The sequence below is a fragment of the Bidens hawaiensis genome, unplaced genomic scaffold, assembly GCF_021521415.1.
Source record: "Bidens hawaiensis isolate Kalapana, Puna unplaced genomic scaffold, B.hawaiensis_p1.1 tig00019675_1, whole genome shotgun sequence".
In the NCBI taxonomy this organism is placed as follows: Eukaryota; Viridiplantae; Streptophyta; class Magnoliopsida; order Asterales; family Asteraceae; genus Bidens; species Bidens hawaiensis.
This window is the reverse complement of record NW_027492987.1, coordinates 277428-292525: the sequence shown is the minus strand read 5'-3', so window position 1 is coordinate 292525 and position 15098 is coordinate 277428. Positions and strand designations below refer to the sequence as shown.

Sequence of the window (15098 nt, the reverse complement as noted above, 5' to 3'; positions counted from 1 at the left end):
GTCATGTTGGTCTCAAAGTGTATTTTTATGTGTTGGGTTGGGTTAGCGTTTAAATATATATTTGTATTGGTTAGAAAACGGGTCGGGCCAGGTTTGTGTATATTTTTATTTATTAGAAATTAGTTGGGTCGGGCTGGCAACTTGGCGTTGTAGTGTTTAATTTTATGGGTTGGAAAATGTTTCAGGCTGGTGTGTAATTATGTTTTTTATGTATTGGATATGGGTTAATTAGGTGAGTTTTAAAGTGTATATATTTATTGAAATAAACATGTATCGGGTCAGGTAACTGTTAAAGTATATATTTTTATGTACCAGTACCATCGGTACTTGGTACTTGTACCGAAAACGTTCATCCCTAATTTAGAGCAATGGCTTCATGGAGCTAAGCGCCAACCTGGATATCTTACTTGTGAGGCTCATATGAAAGTTTTCAAAATTTTCTTTTCTTGAAATTTAAATACTATTTTTTTATTTTATCTTGGTTAATTGCTTATTGAAATTGTTTGCCTAAAACATTAAATCAATTATTCGAAAAAAGAGTTACCTTTAAAGCTAAATATTTTTTAACAATTGTTTTAGTTTATTAGAAATAGCTCATGATGCAAATTTTTTGCAGGCTTTAACAAACGCACGAGGCCATTATGCAAATTGTTGGACCATCTGGAACTCCATCTAAACACACACTGTTGACTGCTTTGAAATGTGTCTGACTCTGATTCTGTGAGGAGGCTTACAATGGGTGAAGTTGTGCGTATGCTCGAGTCTGAATAGTATCCATTAACACAAGAGGTTAGTTTTTTTAGTTTTTAGACCAGAAGCAACAAAATGGGTGGGTCTCGGGTGGGGTGCAGAATGGGTACTTTTTAAAAGGGTCAAAACATGTTGGGTTGACCTAAACCATTTTATTGTGTATCTATCTTGAAAAGAATAGTTGTAAAATAATAATGGGTTAAATATGTTTTCAAAGGTTATATCATTACAATGATGCATGATTCTTTTTTTATTGTTTCTTGGTACTTAAGTGGTTTAACAACAAGGTACTTTTTTTATCGGGCCAAAAGAGCCGTCTTCATTTTCTCTTTCGGGTGCGTGCATTTGATCACCTGATACATTTCTGCTTTGAATTGTTGTGTTGGTCTGTTGACTGATTATATGGATTATATGTCTTTCAGTTAATGAATCTATCTTTAATTTACATCACAAACAATCCTTTAAAAGTATTCTTTTCTAGAAGTTAATTAATTTATGATTTATAGTTTTATTTGATACCATTCAGTTGGTAGAAATTGGTAGAGATTTGAAGTATATACATACAGGAAGACCTTCTATATGTTATCATCTATACTAAGATTTTAATATCTTGAATTAGTTTTTAATTACTTATCTTGTTTTGATTATATGATTTTCTTTGTAGCACGAGTGTTCCATCGAGATTTGAACCCAGATAACATCCTTGCTAACACGGACTGCAAATTTAAGATCTGTGATTTTGGTCTAGCTCATGCATCATTTGACCCTGCAGACCGATTTCAAGTACACGTTTAGACTTGAATTTAACGTATACGACTCCTAATAATGTCAACAGGGTTGAGGTATAAAGGCAAATGACTTTGCGATTAATTGTTTTTGTTGCTTGACGATATTTTTTTTTTATTTTTTTTTTGGTTTTTGCTGCTTTGGAAAGTGTAGCGTTCGACACTGGATATGATTTCTCATACATGGATCATGGCATGATTTCAAAACCAAAACCTAGGTAAACACTATGGCGTTGAGGTGGCAAAACGGGCCAAACGAGTATCATGTTTGGTTAGAGTTGTTAAATTATAAATAATTTAAGTATGAGCAATATTAACATATAATTTGTAAACCAACACACCAACAGCTACTTGGTTTCATAACTGGTTTAGCCATGATCAGTTTTGGCAATTGATGACACAACCTGACCAGTATTTTTTCTCTTGAACTTTAAAATTATTACCTGCTTTCATGAATATAGCTAGACAAAGACCATGTTCCCTCATAAATATATATCTTTCTGTTTTATATCTATAAAATAGTAAACAATTTCAATCTTTTTATTTACAGGTTAGCTGCCCATGCGAACATGGAGTTAAGTACAATCAAAATAGCAAAGTATAACCTTCAAAAAGACAACTGAACAATCAAGTTTCAGAATGATATGTGGCAGAGAACCGGTTTGAAAAGATCTACAACAAATTGATTGCAGTTAGGTTATGTGACAGTTCATCATTTAATTTGGGGTTGAAAGAAACTTTATTTCGGGTTGCAATTTGTTAATTTTTTTATGTTCTCTTAATATAAATTGTATAATAAATTGAGTATAAAGAATATATTTTGTTTTCAGTGTAGAATGATTTGTTTATTTTTTTTTTGAACGACCAACTAAGTAACGCCGGGTACTTCGTACGCGGCCCCCATTGGCTAAAGGTAGCCCGAGCCAGCCACTAGTCCGGACGGACGAAGCCCCTAGTGGTCCACCTATTGAGGGATTCACCGGATAAAACCCGACCCCCACGCCCGCCAAATGGCACGACAGCGAGGAGCCGGTAAAACCGGGTGAGATCAGGACTCGAACTATGGCAAACCATGGTCATCCCTCATATTTCCCATATAAATTGGTGGTAGTGAGGTTTGAACCCTCTACCTCTCACTAGTAAAGTGAGTGCTCTACCATTGAGCCACAACCAATTTATAGAATGATTTGTTTATTGAACATCACTTATGTATACTTAATCTCTTAAATGATTTGATGCTTTGAGTGTATACAACTATACATCAATTGTTCGGCTGCACATTTGACTTCACTTTAGCCTACGTTATCGTGATCATATCAAGTATTTCATTTAGTAAATGATCAGATTTATGTACTGCAAGTTGTATTCGGATCCTGCCACATCGCGCGTATACCTACTAGTGTTTTACATATAATTGTAATTAAATGTAATCATAAAATTAGCCTCCAAAATCCGAATCATTCTATTCTTGTTAACCACTACCCACCCACCATAAACACTTTTCAAATTTCAAATGCACCAGAAAACATATATTATCTCTGAATACACCCTGAAAACGTGGTGTATGAAATCCCTGAAATAAACCATAAACCCAGTCCGCTTAATCAAAATTCAAATCCAGAGATATACAACAAAGGCCTACGATCAATGACGATGGACCGAGAGAAAGATAGAGATACAGAGCTGGAGACTGATATGTACACTAACTGTTTCTTCTTAGGGCTCGATCCGTTAATCATCGGCGTCGGGTCAAATAACGGCACACCTCGGGTCGGCTTATTCAAACACTCCAACCCTAAGTTAGGCGAACAGCTTCTGTACTTCATATTATCATCTCTCAGAGGTCCAAAAGTACGCCTCTCATTTTAACTACATTATTATAATTATTACGTGAATGTTATGAACTCACTAATCGAGATTGATTGATACGATCGTATTATTATTATTATTAAAGTTTATCTTTTATTTAGTTTCCATTGTAGTCAAATGTCTTCTTATCGTTTATCTTTTTCTATTTTATGTCTTTTGTTTTCCTATATATTGTAATCTCTTTTAAGAAAAGAATAAGTAAGAATTATTATTTGGGTTTATTTTCTCTTCTTCTTTTATGTTCTTGGGAGATTGACGGTTGTCTCGAATAAACTGTAACATTGATTGATTGATTGATGTTATAGGAATTTGATAAAGTGTGGCTGATATATGATTCTGCTCAATCTCGCGATTTCCGGAAGGTATTCAATTCAGGATTATGATTGATCATTCAATTTCAGTTTCAATTTTGAAGAGTAGGTTTGATGTTATGGCTTTTGTTTGTGATCAGGTTGTACAAAGCATCATAAGCGAGCTTGAATCGCAAGGAGCGCTTCCGAGAAGTTACTCGAGAGTTTCGTCGCTCGCTACCTGTCGTGGACCGAGGTTTTCGATTTTGTCTCCTGATGAATGTTATATGCATGCAGTAATAATCTGCTTGGTTTAGTTGTGATTATATGCACAATGTTGCTGTGTTATCTGTAGTAATTAGAAAATGCACAAAATATAGGATATAAAATCTACTATACTACAAATTGGTGCCATTTATTAACTGTGTGTTATACATCACTACAAGCAGAATAGTAGATTTTTCTAAAAAGCATCTGACCTGTATATTGTATAAATATAAAAAAAAGTTACATATATGCGATCAATGTGGTAAAAAATCGAATATCGGTCAAAATTTTAGTAGCATGCAGAATTTATATGTATACATGTATAAAACTGTAAGCATATATAATATTTTAATAGTAATATCAAAAGTCAAAACTCAAAAGCGTCAATATTTGAAACATGATCTAATTGTAAGCCATGAACTCTTCCTTCGAGTTCAATTCAACAAAGGCATCCAAAATATTGGTCAATGTCGCCGATAATATCGATACCGATATTCTGACCGATATTTGAACTGATATGTTGCTTGGGACCGATCACCGATATATTGCCGATATTAACTGCATAGCTAGGTAGATTGAAGCCGGTATTAATAATTTGATATGGTATATGGTAACAACAGATTTGTGGAACTATTGTGGCAACTTTCTCTGCATGCTTTAAGAGAAGTTCATAGGCGAACATATGCAGCAGATGTAGCCTCAAATCCACTTCCTGCGTCATTGACCGATGTAGCTTTCTCACACGCAGCTTCACTTCTTCCTGTAACAAAGGTACATCGTTATTTTTATGATATAAAAACAAACTTAACATTGCTAGTTTAAACTTTAAATGAAAAGATCTAAATTGTTGAACAGGCTAGAATAGCATTAGAGAGGAAAGTCTCTAAAAAATGCTGAGACAGCAGTGCAGAGACAGGCTATGTGGTCAAGCTTGGCTCATGAAATGACAGCAGAGTATCGTGGTCTTTGTGCTGAAGAGGTATGACTGTTTCTGTACTTCACCAATTAAAGATTGTTTACACTGCATAATCTTTCTGTGGAATATTTGAAACTCAGGCATATTTGCAACAAGATTTGGAAAAGTTGCATGACTTGACGAACAAAGTAAAGATGGAAGGTGAACCATGGGATGAACTTGTATCTAGCTCAAGTCAAAATTCTCATCTTGTTCAGAGAGCTACTCGTTTATGGGATTCTTTACTGTCCCTTGAAAGTAAGAAATATATATTTTTTTTATTTGATAAGTTATCATTTGGATTTATCACCTTGTTATTGTGGTCAGAAGTTTTGTATCTTATATATCATTAAAGTAGTACCTTTTTGATATGTATAATTGAAATAAAGTTTAATGTGAACATTTTAATTACCACATTTGTTGCATGATGACACAATTACCAGTGGTTGTGATCATTTAGTTAGGTATATGCACCACATTTATTGCACGATCACATAATTATCTGCAATTGTGAAGTAATTGGATTTCTATAACTATTTTGACCTGCAGGTCAACATGAAGTTCTTGCCTCAGGGCCAATTGAGGACCCGATAGCACATCAGGAGCATCGGTAATCATCTCTTGAAAACCAAATCTTAACTTTTTATAACTTATAACTTACTTTTTTCGGGCTCTGTTAGTGGTGTGTGTGTGTGCGTGTGTGCATATATATATATAGGGACATGTTCAAGAGGGAACTCAAAAAAAGCGGGGAACTCTTCATTTTACATGTAAAAAAGTACTAAAAATTTCAACTTTCATGTAAAAAAACACATTTTTACATAATCTTTTTAGAGCTTTTACATATAAACACATGTTGTAGAAGTCGTTTTCAAAAACAAAAAAACATTTTTTTTATTTTTAGTTTAAAAACAGTAAAAAAAATTTTTTTTTACACTTTTTTATTGGAATGTCTTCTACATGCATTTATAAACAAAAAGTCCAAAAAAGCTTATGCTAAAACTAATTTTATACATGTGAAATCGAGCTTTATATTATTTTTTACATGTACTATGAAGAGTTCCCAAGTTCCCCACTTTTTTTGTGTTCCCTCTTGAACTTGTCCCTATATGTATATATATATTTATTATGTTTGTTTGTCAGATACCGTATATCGGGTTCAACTCTTCTTGCAGCTATAGATGAAAGTAGCTCATCGGGTAATGTAGATAAAGAACAAAGTAATAGATCACAGTTGAAAATAAATACAGAAAATGTGAATGAAATGATGAATTCTTCAGATGAAAAAACTGATAGACGCGGAAGAGGTCAGCCCACGGTCGATATTGCAGAAGTTATAAGGCGATGGACACATGCCCTGCAGCGTATACTTAAACAGGCACTTCATCTGGTATTCTTATTTTATGGACCTATTTGGAGATTCATCTATTTGATTAGAAAACAATAATGCAGATGCTGTAATGTTTGAGACTTTGATATTATTATAGGCAAAGGCAAATGATGGTGAAGGTCCAGATCTTTTGAGAGCTGCAAATGATGGTGGTACTGGTCACACTGAATCATTAGCTGCAAAACTTGCTGAACATAGACAACTTTTACCTAGCATACAGGCATGTTAACCTCTTGACTATATTTACTTTCAAATAAAACTAAAGATTTTAGGAACACATTTTTTTATCCTTCTGATTACCAAAATTTAAAATTAAGATCTGTATTCACAATTTTCCCCGTTGTCATCTTGCTGTTACACCCAATATTGTAATATACACAGATTTGTTATGTTTCTTTTGGTCTAGCAGCTCTTGGTAAATTTATAAAGGCTAACTTACAGTTTTAGTTCTTTATGTATAGGGTAACTGGCATATTGTGTCCTTTAACTTCATAAGTACAAATAACATCCTTGAAGTTCATATGTTCTCACACTTTTCATCCTTTAGTGGTTAACATATTTTGTTAGTTAAAAAAGGGCGATTTTGCCCTTACAACCAAAGGACAATATGTGTAATTTTTACAATTGTTTTTCTTTTTTTTCTTTATTAATTAGTTAATCAAGTTATTTATTTTATATAGATATATCTTTTTTAATAATTTATATATTTTTGTTTGATTAAGTTATTTACTTTTCTCTTTTTTTATCATTGTATTTCAAACAAATTATTTAATCATTTTTCAGGTTTTACATACTCAATTAAAAAGTGGTCCACCAGTAATACAAAGTTCAATATCAGAGCTGACCGAAGAAGTTAACCGTCTCCCCACTAATCTTCCTCAAATGACAAATCACCATGGTACATCCTTCTTGACTGTTCAAGTACAAAGCACTGGGAAGACGAAGGTAGTTATATCATTTATTATTATTAATATGATTTTGTGATTACCAAACAACTCAAAATGTTCTTTCAAGTACTAAAATACACATTCAATGAATCAATGTCCAGGAAAGTGTCAGTAGTGAGGTCACAGATGTTGCTTCAAGATTATCATCCGTTAATGTTTCGTCTAGCACTGCTGCTTTAAAACTACCACCTCTATTTAGTTTGACACCAAATGCAACTGCCAAAAGTGGGAATTTTAACAAGAGACAGACTCAAGTTCATACTAACCAATTAGAAAATGTATATGAAAAGTTACCTCAGGAACAAACTGTAACAAGTAACCAAGCAAATACACCAGAAACAGGTTAATATAGTCTCTCCCACTTGTATACTTGTTTTTTTAAGCTTTACTTTTAATTACCGTTTTCATCGTTTGCAAACAATGATAATAACAATTATATTCGCAACTTAAAGAAGTCTGTGAGAGAAGCAGCTTTGGCAACATGGGCCATCGGTAGGGGCCATATTGAACCGTGATTCTAGCATAGTTTGTTATGATTTGGTTTCCATAGTTGCCAATTAGAACAAGATAATCAATCTGATGACGGAGCTGAACACTTCTTTGTTCCCCTATCGGGAACCGGGCTTTCTCGTATGGGCCCAGAAAAGAAACCAGCTTCATTGAGAAGTAAACAGTTGTTTGTATCTGAAACACAGTACGTTGGTGGAGAATCATGTTCCAGTGGAAATGGTGAATGAGTATGATGGGTAAATGGTTATGAAGATTCTGAAGGATGATTGTCGTTTTATGATATGGAGGAAACTCATGATCAAGTCTTTTCACCTCCGTTTCTTATGGATGCTTCTCTGTCTGCTGATGAGGCATTTGAGGATTTACTTGGTATGTTGCTCTGAAAAATACATACACATGTACATATAGATATGTAATTATATATGTACATAAATATATATGTGTATGCATATATATACACACATATATGTAATATATATATATATATATATATATATATAGATAAAGGATCAAATACAATAATCCCTTATCATACAATAGGTACGCGAGTTTCTTCACCATCGATTTTCAAAAAACACGCGTCCATTCTGATCCTCTGCTCCACTGCTCCATCGATTCCCTACGCCGTCACCGTCACCGTCCAATGATTGCATCTACCGTCACGACCGTCGACGGTACCGTCGTGAACACCATCTTTCTCGTCACGCCTTTTTCATAGGTCAGTTGATAAAATTGATCAATTGAAATTGAAATTGTTGAACTAATTGATCAATTAAACTTTGAAATTGGTCTAATTAATCATCAATTTGAAGTTTCAATTAATCAATTTTGAGTTTTGAGTAAACCCAGTTGCAGACGTTCCATATTTTGTTCATATGATCGAATCAATGATCAAATTAACGGTCAATTGATGATTGTTTGATGATTATGAGATTATATGAAGTGATTTCAATGTTTAATTTCATGTTTACAGGTGTTTAATTTTTATTTTTTTTGTTAGTTTTAGAAGTTCTGAACACCCAGAACTTCTTAGAACTTCTAAACTTTATTAGTTTTGAACACCCAGAACTTCTTAGAATTTCTAAACTTTACCAGTTTGAACACCCAGAACTTCTTAGAAATTCTAAACTTTATCAGAACTTTTAAACTTTTTTTAACAACCTGAACTTCTTAGAACGTATTAGAACGTTTAAAGATGTTCATTGTTTTTTGAACACCCAGAACTTCATTGAACGTATTAGAACGTTTAAAGTTGCTCTTTTTTTGTCAGGACGTTTAAAGCTCTTCAGTTTTGTTTCAGAACGTTTAAACATAATATTTTGAACCCTAATCAGAGCTCGATTGAGTGCGTTATTTCTGCAATTCCATAATCGATTGATGATTCTAAAGCCTCTTACAGATCAATTCGATTGATTAAATCATCAATTTTGGTGTTTATTTTGGTCAGAACGTTTAAACTTTGAGCAGAACGTTTAAACATGAACCCTAATCATAGCTCAATTAAGTGTGTTAATTTGTATTTTCATAATCGATTGATGATTCTAAAGCCACTTACACATCAATTCGATTGATTAAATCATCAATTTTTGATCAATTTGAAGATTTTTAATGTTCAGGGACGTTCTATTTCAATTTTGGTTTTTGACTTTAGAGAGCTCATACTTTAAGCTGTGATTAGAGTTTAGAAATTAGATTAGATTGAGAGACAAGTTCCGAATTTGGATCATAGTTGATTTGTAGTCGACGAATTTTGATCGCGAACTACTGTTGGGTTATTTACGAAATTGCCACCGCGCGTTTTTTAATCAAACGCTCTGGAATGTCGCGTACTTAATGTATGATAAGTCGTTATTGTACGTTAACCCACCCCTATATATATATATAGGGGTGGGTTATAATAAAAGAAATAGTTTTCTAGGAAAAGTAAGAATAAATCTAAACCCTTGGATCTATTATCGAGTCTAAATAGTTTCCTAACTTTAAATTTCATATTATTCTCACTCTTCCTGCAAAACTATGTCTTTTTATTTTAACCATTTTCTATATATATATATATAGGTTTAGGTTCATTTCAGAAGTATTCTTAGTGCGAGAAATGCGAGAAAAAATTCTAACCAATCATAATTTTTCATCTTGTTCTCTATTTATTTAAATATAAGGGTATATTAGTAAAATCTTCATGCTTAATGTTATGGTAAATATTAATTGTTTTAGGAGTTTTAATTCATTGTTTTGTTATTTGATTTATTTTTTTATTGTAACCGTTTTTATTCAATAAACAAAAATGATTTCACTGTCAAAGTATTATTTTAAATAAAAAAATTTGATAGTGTGATCAAATACATTTAACATTTGTGAATTTAATTATTTTTTTTCAATTTTTTTTAAAGGTCAAGTTATTTTACAAAGGGTAACAAAAATGAGAAGTGTGAGAAGCCATAAATAATTGACATGTGTCAAGTGGGGACCAAAAGAAAAAGGGTATAGAGGTAATTGTACACATTTTCTCTCTTCACATGCAAGGTACATGTTAATACCCCTATCATTTTAGAACGTTTATAAGTTTTTCGTATGATATTTTTTTTTTAAAATTTCATCATAATAACAAGCGTTTTTTTATCTTTAATATGAGTATGATTTTTGTTATATAAAATTTAAAATAAAAATCACGTCATTGTGTCTTTTTTCGTCATTGTGTCTTTTCGCTTATCACTGTGCCTTTTCGCTTATCACTGTGCCTTTTTTCGTCATTGTGTCTTTTCGCACACCATTGTGTCTTTTCGCTTATCATAGTGTCTTTTTTTGTCATTGTGTTTTTTGCACACCATTGTGTCTTTTCGTACACCATTGTATCTTTTCGCTTATCATTGTGTCTTTTTTTCGTCATTGTGTCTTTTCGCACACCATTGTGTCTTTTTTCGCCATTGTGTTTTTTCGCAAACCATTGTGTCTTTCCGCACACCATTGTGTTTTTTTTCGTCATTGTGTTTTTTCGTACACCATTGTGTCTTTTCGCACACCCTTGGTTTAAAAAAGCGCGCTCAAGGCGAGGTGAGGCGAGAAGCGACCCAAGGCGAGCACCTCAACGCTTTTGCCTACCCAAGGCGAAGCCTGTTAAAAAAGCAAGCGCTTTTTGCGCTTTTGTGCGAAGCGAAAAAGCGAGGAGGCGAAGGCTTTATGTACAAAAAGCGACCAGTTAACCCATTTTCAACTTAACCTTTATAATTAGTCATTTCTAGACTTTTCACATGTAATACACTTTTGAAAGTTGAAACACTTTCGAGTATTTGTTACTCGATAACTTGTTTTTATGCGACTTTGATATTTCGGGCAAGTAATATAGTACTCGAAAAATTGTTCTACGCTACTTTTGGAATTTTATGATATATATATGTTGATGTTTTAGACGTTTAATATATATTATAATTTGGTTTGTATATAATATGTGGCTTATAAATAATTAAATATTTATTAAAATAAGGTCGCCTTGTGTTCAGAAAGCGTTTGCTTTTGCGCTTTTCGCCTCGGCTTAGGACCTATTCGCTTTTGTTCGTCTCACGCTTTTTTAAACCAAGCGCACACCATTGTGTCTTTTTGCTTATCATTGTGTCTTTTTTCGTCACTATATTTTTCCGCACACCATTGTGTCTTTTTTCGTCATTGTGTCTTTTCACACACCATTGTGTCTTTTCGCAAACCATTGTGTCTTTCCGCACATCATTGTGTCTTTTCATTTATCATTGTGTCTTTTTTCGTCATTGTATTTTTTCGCACACCATTGTGTCTTTTTTCGTCATTGTGTCTTTTCGCACACCATTGTGTCTTTTCGCTTATCATTATGTCTTTTTTGTCATTGTGTCTTTTCGCACACCATTGTGTCTTTAACTTGAAACGTAAAACACAATGGTGAATACGTATAACACAATGACCTAAGACGTAAAAAACAATGGTGAATACGTATACCACAATGGCCTAAAACGTAAGACACAACGGTGAATATAATGACTTGAAACGTAAAACACAATGGAAACAACATATTACACAATGACACAATGAACAAAAAAAAAACACAATTAAAAAACCCATTAATTTTTTTATTTTTATATACAATATGATACTCATATTAAAGATAAAAAACGCTTATTATTATGGTGAATTTTTTTTAAAAAAATAATGTCGTATGAAAAAGTTATGGAAATTTTAAAATGATGGGGGAATTGACATGTGCCTTGCATGTGGAGAGAGAAAGTCAACAAATGTGTGTTATTACCTTCATGCCCTTTCCATCAATTTTTATTTATTAAATTAATCTCAGCCATTCAAATCTAAGATAAACGGACATGATTTCTTCTCACCCTTCTCATTTTTGTTGTCCTTTGTATTTTAACTTTACCCTTCTTTTTAGGTGGACTTCATAAACTTTCATATTCAATATTTTTCTTAGCATTTTGTGCTACGAACAACACCACATGTAATATATTTGTTGTTATTTCATATTAATCTGGTAGCAGTGTGGGAACAGTTTGTTGCAGTGAATGGACAATTTGTTGCATCGCCTGGATAATATATTGCACTATAGGAACAATTTGTTGTAGTTTATGAACAATTTGTTGTTGTGTTGGGATAATTTGTTACAGTGGTGTTTGAGATAATTTGCGGCTGTGTAGGAACCATTTTTTTTGTGTAGGAACAATTTTAAAATAAAATATAACGTGCAAACTTTATCCAAATTCCATAAATAAGTCATAAACACCTAACCACTTAATTTAGTTTACATAAAAACATAATTTAAATATAATGGGAAGAAAAATAATATCAAATGTTCTTAGTCTCATTCCGTTTTATTGCCTTTCACCACGCGTGAAATCGTGTTTCTAACCAAAGCCTCCCCTATGTTGTTTGGCAATTGGCATACTTTCAAACGCCAAATGACTTCAAATCTATTTTCAAGGAAAAGAAAAATGAATTACTTCGGTATACAACTTTTATAAATTAACTAACACATAAATACGACACGACAACAACTCATAAAATACCATACACAAATGGCACTAATAATAAACAATTATATTTATCTTATTACTTATACTTTAAAAACACCACATGAACTATATCAACATACCATTTACACAAAAAAAAAAACACTATTCCACTTGAATTATAATCCAAAATGACGTATACCAAAAAAAGATTAAATTGTCATATGTTTATAGTACACAACAAAAGATCATATTTTCATACACAAATCAAACCTAATAGAAATCTACTGTTCATTTATACAACACCTACACAATACATACACAACCAAAACAATTATACCACTCAAACAACTTCATAACCAGCTGTAATCTACATATACAACACACCTACAAATGCAGTTATATTGTACAATCAATTGTAATATACAAATTACTTTATTTTAGCAATAATACAAATTTAATTTAAACTATGAAATATTTTACTGAATATCCGCGTTACTTATCAAATTGTTAGTAGTGGAGCAACACAAAATGCATTGCAATATTCTTTAAAGCAACACACATTATAATATAAAACTCTTAACTGATCAAGTATGAAGAATAAAATAAAAATGCACCTACAAAAAATGGACTTTAACTACACATAACGAACTATGACGACACACAGTAAAATATGTACCTTCACACAACGACATGTAACTACAGAAGAAGATATGTAAAAGATAAACATGTAACTACACAATAAAATATGTACCCACATAATAATATTTGTACCTACACAGAACGAGATGTAACTACACAATAAAATATATAATTAAATATGTACTTACATAGAACGAGAAGTAAATAAAGATCTATAAATGATAAACCTTAACTAGTGTAGGTTTAGATTAACACCATATAAATTTCCCCCAATTTGTATATACAAAAAACCCTCGTTTTTTTTCCAAATCAATACACTACCAATTTACTTTACATTCTACCTTGATTCTACAATACACCACCAATTTAACCACATACCTTTAATTTCTTGTCCACGGACCGGTCATTGTAGCAAATGAGAAAACCCCAAATCGAGATTCCGAACATACATACACAGACATTACGATCGATTGCTTCTTATACATATCGATTGCTTCTTATACATACACACTTCAGAATAAAAACACTTTAAACTCTCTGATTTTGTGTATAAATTTCAAAGTTTCGTATGAATTTCGTGAGAGGTTTTATGTGGAGTGGTTATGTAGTGAAAGTAGGGAATTGAAGACGTTACATATTATAAGGCTACACAACATTGACAAGTTTGCCCTTTATGTAGAAAACAAATGTGCAAAAGTTCAAATTATTTACAAAAAAGCCATTTTGTATCTTAAACCATTGATTTGTGTAATGGATGGTTAAGATTAACTTCTCGCACTTCTCACTATAAAATCATTTCTCGCATGAACCGTCCCCTATATATATATATATATAACCATCAAACTAATTTGTTCATATTGTTTTAAAAAGATTAGGTGAGAGGAGTATGAAACAATAAGTCAATAACTATTCCATTTTCTTATGTTTTTAAGTTTTTAAGATTGGGAAAAATTAATGGTTCATTTTTTGTTTTCACATTATCAGGAGTAAATTACAAACTTTGTCCCTAAACTTCATCTATTACACTGTCCATCCATAAATGAACTACTAATTTCTAAATAATCAAGTAAATGTAATTCTTGTACGAAAATTTTCTACCATTTTCATTTGCAGCACCTCTATCAGAAACTGAAATGGCGTTGATGGTTTGAAAGCAGTTGCTGGTGTTGCACTATTGACAAGATGATATAGTTTCTATAATTGGTCTAGTTTTTGGTTTTAATAGTATCATTTAGTTATACATGGTGTTTATATGTTTGACGCGCTAGTCAATTTGGCTCATGTTAGCAATGTGAATTGTGAAGGTGCTACATTTGGTCAAAAAATGATATTAACTCGTGTCCATTTTTTTCCATTGTCGATTGAGTGAGCTTTGTATTTATCCATGTCGCTTGCTTGGTCTTTTGTATGCATTAATGGTTTAGTGGTTGATATGTGGTAAGGTTTCAAAATATGCCGGTTGAGTGGCGGGCTTCAAAAATCTGATTAATATTTACTTAACACAAATCTGTAAATTTAAGTATACATACTTTGGAAATTTATGAAATTTGTATACATTCTTAAAATTGAATTAGGATGTGTGACTTTAAACAAATAATTAGGATATGAGAGTTTAAGAAAATAATGGTTTAAATGTAACATTGTACTTGCACGTGTTTACGAGATTGTCTTCCACAAAAATGGTCAAGGATGGCGGTTGGTGGGTTTCAAATGC

At 32.4% G+C, this 15098-nt stretch overlaps 1 pseudogene; it reads left to right on the top strand.

Annotated features, from left to right (window-relative positions):
• Positions 1-3182: 3182 nt before the first annotated feature.
• LOC143558923 (AUGMIN subunit 6-like) lies at positions 3183-14834 on the top strand (annotated as a pseudogene).
• Positions 14835-15098: the final 264 nt, after the last annotated feature.